This window comes from Monodon monoceros, unplaced genomic scaffold, assembly GCF_005190385.1.
Source record: "Monodon monoceros isolate NGI ecotype Baffin Bay Population unplaced genomic scaffold, NGI_Narwhal_1 Super_Scaffold_18, whole genome shotgun sequence".
In the NCBI taxonomy this organism is placed as follows: domain Eukaryota; kingdom Metazoa; phylum Chordata; class Mammalia; order Artiodactyla; family Monodontidae; genus Monodon; species Monodon monoceros.
Genome location: NW_021703774.1, coordinates 153,431,812 through 153,437,811, shown reverse-complemented (window position 1 = coordinate 153,437,811; position 6,000 = coordinate 153,431,812).

Genomic DNA, 6,000 nt, shown 5'->3' with positions numbered 1-6,000 from the left:
ACCACATCAATCTTTCTGGCTCTGTTGGGAGTGGGGGATGGAAGGGGGCTCCTTGCTCTCGGCCTCCTCTGTCACTGTGTCACTCTCCTCTAGGTCTATGTCTGTCACATCCAAGGCGACGGGACAGGAAGCAGCTGCATCCCCAGGGGTGTACTTCACTTGCTGTCCCCTGTCTCCAGCAGCTCAGACGCAAACAAAGAGCAGACATCTGAGAAAAGGAGAGCTGCCCAGTTAGAAGCACAGAGCAGTTTGTTGACTGACCACAAAGCCTGGAAAGTCTGCTCTGGATTAATTGGGAAACATCAACTTCTCCTTCTGCTGGAAATGTTCACCAGGCTCTAGTCGGATCACCTATTACAGCTGTAGCACAGAATCACCCGGGTGCTTTTAAAGCTGCCAGGAATGACTGCCGGAGACTGTGATGCAGTTGGTCTGGGCGGAAGCCCGGGCATCAGCATTTTTTAAATGCTACCCGGGTGATTCTAATGTGCAGAGAACAAAGTCCTAGGGTAACCCTCGTTACCCCCTTAAAGATGGAGATCAGGATCCCCCTTTTACAGATGGAGAAACTAAGGCTCAGAAAGGGAAAGTGCTTGAGCAAAGTCATGTAACTAAAACTGGCATAACTGAGATTTGAACCCGGAGCTGTGGTCCATGTTCTTTATTCCACTCCGTGCTTTGCATTTTGCACATAACACTGTCATTCTCCATGGCTGCTCACTTCTGGTCTCCCAGAGTGGCTGTATGTTGCCCACTCCAGCCAAGCCAATGGCATCTTCCCCGGCCAACTCCACCCCAGTTCTCTGCAGCAATGAGGGCCCTGGCCCTGGGCAGCCAGCTCTGCACCTCAGAAATGGCTGACCCCTCCCAGCAAGTGAACTCTCCTTCTTGGGCTGTTTGCAAGATTTGTTATTTCCCCACCAGGGAGCTTTCCTTCCTAATACCCCCCAGAGTGCCTCCCTCCATGTAAACACTCTTCCCCAGGCCCCTGCCCTAGAATCTGGCCAGCAGGTTTCACGTTATGACCGCCTGGAGGGGTGGGATAGGGAGGGTGGGAGGGAGGGAGACGCAAGAGGGAAGAAATATGGGGACATATGTGTATGTATAACTGATTCACTTTGTTATAAAGCAGAAACTAACACACCATTGTAAAGCAATTATACTCCAATAAAGATGTAAATAAATAAATAAATAAATAAATCTCATTATCTTGTGGAACAAAAGAAAGAAAGAGAAAAACAAATACCATATGCTAACACATATATATGGAATCTAAAAAAGAAAAAAAAGGTTCTGAAGAACCTAGGGACAGGGCAGGAATAAAGACGCAGACGTAGAGAATGGACTTGAGCACATGGGGAGGGCAAAGGGTAAGCTGGGACGAAGTGAGAGAGTGGCATGGACATATATACACTACCAAACGTAAAATAGATAGCTAGTGGGAAGCAGCCGTGTAGCACAGGGAGATCAGCTTGGTGCTTTGTGACCATCTAGAGGGGTGGGATAGGGAGGGTGGGAGGGAGATGCAAGAGGGAGGAGATATGGGGATATATGTATATGTATAGCTGATTCACTTTGTTATACAGCAGAAACTAACAAACCATTGTAAAACAATTATGCTCCAATAAAGATGTTAAAAAAAAAAAAAGTCGTTGGTTGCTTTCGTTTGGAGTCCTGCACCCTGTGCTCTGCAGCTACAATACTGACAGCGGCGCGACTGCCTGACAACAGTTTCTGAGACCCACCACAGAAGTGCCCCAACCCACAGGAGTGACCCCAGACCAGCGGGGGTTTGGACCACAGGCCCTCTTAAGCTCAAAATGTCTTTGAAGCCTCATATTTTCTCTTTAAAGCCATGTCAACTTTGCATTCTACTCCATAATGCATCAGGGTTTGTTTCAATATAAAATAATGCCAATGGATTGAATTTTCACAAGGAACGTGTATTATTTTGTAATGTAAAATATTCAATTAGTAAGTAAATATAATGCTTCTAATTCCTTACCATCAAGTAAAGTAAAACTGATGATCCAGGGAGATGCCAGGTTCACTCTGTGGCTTTATGAATTCCCAACACACCTAGGGTGTCCCTAGGGGCATCCATAATACAGTCATTCTGTCTTTCATTCACTCATTCAACAAATATTCTTAGAGTACCTAGAGCGCCCCTGGCATTGGGCTGGAGTCTGAGGATATGAAGATGAGTAAAAGAGAAATGGTCCCTGCCTCCAGGGAGCTTCCAGACCACTCAGGGGACCAAGATGTTAAAACACACACACACAAATAAAAGTATAATAACTTGTAATAAATGCATTGTAGAAAAGGCAAAGGATGCACTGAGCAAGAATAATGGGGGCAACTAAACTTATTTACAAAGGAGTGGCATTTAAACTGAGACATAAAAGATGAATAGGAGTTAGGCAGGTAAAAGGGAGCAGTGGGACAATGTTCTAGGCATAGGTAATAGCCCAGGTGAAGAAGGAAAGGAGATAAACCCAAACTTTTCAAGAGGCTCAGAGGTGAATCCTTCACCCTCTGCAGCGAGAGCTCCCAGGCTAGAAGCAGCAGTAGCCCCGTCCCAAGCCCTGGGAGGCAGCCAGGCGCTCTGCCAGACCCAACGCAGCTGCAGTCTCTGGGCACAAAGCCACCTGTGATCACACAGCCAGCTCCCAGCTACATACCGGCGCTGAAGGAGAACCTGGAGCTAGGTGGGGTGAGGGCTGGTGGGACCCATGGATTCAGCCCCCGGGTGGCAAGGCATAGGACTGTGGTCAACTCTAGGTCAGGGTCAAGCCCAAACGAATCCTCTAGGCTTCCCCACATCTTCCTTGAAGTCTGGCAACAGTACCTTCGGGGCACATGGATGTGGGCAAACAGCCTTTAGGTACCATAGGGCCAGCTGCCCTCTGAGCCCAGGTCTCGTCAGAGATTCCACCTGTTGCCAAGGTCACCCCTCACCTTGTGCTCCAGGTGTGGGCCTCAGCCCCTGGTCCTGATTTGCAGCCCTGACACCTTCCTGGCAAGCCAGTCCATGTAGGATTGGGGGCTGCCCCCCTCCTGTCTGGGCTGGACCCGTGTCCCGAGCCCTCGGCCACCACGGCAGTGGCGGGCTCCTTCTGGGGTCTGGCCCCACCCTCCCCGTGCTCAGCCCAGCTGCCCCGCAGGATGCCTCCCACCAGCCGCCTAGAGGCCTGGCTGGTTCCTCACGGACCCTGCCCTCCTCCCACCTGGACTATTGCCACAGCTTCCTGTCTGGATTTCGGCTTCCATCATCCTTCCTCCTGTAGCCAGAGTGACCTTTCTAAAAACACAAATCTGATAGTGTTGCTTCCCTGCTTCAAACATTTCAGTGAACTTTCCATCACCTTAGGGTAAAGTCCAAGCATCTCGGTAAAAGTCAGGCAAATTCTGCACCTCCACCCGACTCCCCACACCCCTCTGCTCTCAACTTCCAGAAAGAAGACTTGTAGGGTAGGAGAGGACACAGGAGAAGGTTGGGGGGAGCGTGTAGTAAAGCATTCAGAGGCAGGAGCACAAGCTGCAACACCCCAAGCCTCTGGCCTGAGCGCCCCTCCACTCACCCAGCGGAGCTGGACCTGCCACCAGAGAATGGCTCCTCCCCTCGCTCTGAGGGCGGAGACTGCCGAATGGGGAGCTCAGCCAACCTGGGCCTCTGCTGCCACCCAGAGGCTGAACGGAGCAGCACAGGCAGATGAGCTAGTCGCAGCGACCCGGAGGGGAGCCCCTCTCCCCTGGACTCCTCAAGGGTGAACAAGGTCCGGTCAAGGGGAGGGGCCAAAAGCAAGGGCCTCCGTCTGGGTGACAGTGTCAGGATCCAGCTTAAAGGGTCCTAAACACATTTCTTTTATGCATCTGCCATAATGCTTTGTAATTTACCTGTTCCCACATTTGGCTCCCCCACTAGACCCTGTAATCTGAGGTCTCTGCTCACAGAATAATCCCCTGATCTCCGGTCAGCCAGCCTCCCCAGCGTCTCGCGCCCTTACCGCTCTGCCCTTTCCTTCCCAAACCCCTGGATCGTGGGCAACCATCTCAGGACAGCTAACTCCGGTAGAGCTTCAGCCTCTCCACACACACCACCTCCACCACCTGCCTGCAACGGTACCTGCCTTTCCCACCACCACCATGTTTGTCCTGTCATTCATTCATTCACGAATTACTGAGAGCCTCCTAGGTACCTGACTCTACACTAGACCCTGGGGTGATGGCCTCAAGCAGACAGACAGGATCCCCCTCTCATGGAGCTTACCTTCTAGCTGGGGCAGACAGACAGACAAATGAGCAACGTAATTTTAGGTAGTGATACACTGTAACGAGTTAGAGTACTAGGAGGGTGGCAGTGAGGAGAGAAATTGGTGGTCAGGGAAGGCCTCTCTGAAGCCAAGCATAATGGTTTTAAAGTATGTCCATAAATTCTATGAAATATGTCCACTGGCTTCACAAAGTAGAATCTAATATCCCTCCCCATAGGCCCCTTATGTGCAGGCTGTACTTAGTGACTCATTTCTAACAGAATATGGCAGAAGTAAGGATATGTTGACCATGTATGACTTCCAAGATAGGGCATAAAAGGCACTGTGGATTCCACCTGACTCTCTCTCTATTTTTTCACTCTAGGGGAAGCCAGCCATGAAAATGCTCAAGGAGCCCCATGGAGAGGCCCAGATGGCTGGGAACTGAGGCCTCCTGCCAACAGCCATATGAGTGCACCATCTTGGAAGTGGATCCTCCAGGATCAGTCAAGCCTTCAGATGACTGCAGCCAGTGCCAACATCCTCACTGCAGCCACATGAGAGACCCTGAGCCAAAACTACCTGGCTGAGCCACTCTGGGCCAATTCATCCACTAGACACAGGAGACACAGTGCCCAGGGCCCACAATACTTTTAGGACCCACAAAAAAGTTTTAATTTCCATTCAAGTTAGGAGGAAGAAATTTTAGGCCAAAGAAAATGCTTTAATATATAATACTAATGTATCTGTCGTTATACCAACACAATCATAAAATATAATTCTTTTGGCCATGCCCTGCGGCATGCAGGATCTTAGTTCCCCAACCAGAGATCAAACCCATGCCCCCTGCAATGGAAGCAGAGTCCTAACCACTGGACCGCCAGGGAATTCCCAAAATATAAGTTTTAATATTCTTTTAAGAAGGAAGGGGCCAACAAAGACAAACATCATAATGTGGTTCTGCAGCTGCTCTCAAATTCCTGACCACAGAAACTGGGATAATAAATATTTGCTGGTTTAAGCTACTAAATTTGGGGGTAATCTGTTACACCAAATTACCAAATTTTGAGCACCATTTGTTACATGGCCTTGTGAAGATTTGAGGGCAGAGCACTGCAGACAGGGAAGAGCAAGTGCAAAGGCCCTGGGGTAGATGTAATCTTGGCATGTTCAAAATGAACAGAAAAAGACTTAACCCCTTTCAGCCTCTGTTTCCTCATCTGTAAAATGGGGGTGGTGATCATCACAGCTCCCCATTAGTTTGTTGTTGGGGGTTAAATGAACAGTATCTGGCACAAAGTAAGCCCTCTATGTTTGCTTTTATTATCCAGCCTCCTCCTGGCCTCTATTCCTCCTCCCATGTCCTGCCTGTACCCGATATCTGAAGGCCTGAGCCATCCTCTCACCTGCCACCTCAGTCTTCTCCCGCCCCTGATCTCCACCCACACGTCCAGCAGCTGGGGGTCCAGAAAGGCTTCTAGATGGGATCCTGAGAGAAATTTTTCTGGGAGAGACAGCTGTTCCACAGATGGGGATGGGAGGAATTCAAGTTTTGCAGCTCTCTCCTGAAATCACTGCTTTCCTTTCCCATCACCCACTTGCTAACTTACCCAGATCCAGTGAGAGTCTCCTACAATCCTAGAAAATTCCTGATTCTCAGGCAAAGCCCCTACTTTCCACTAAAATCCCACCATTTGCCCACACATCCTCCTGCGCTCTGCCGAAGCAGGGAGAAGCCCTCCTCCAC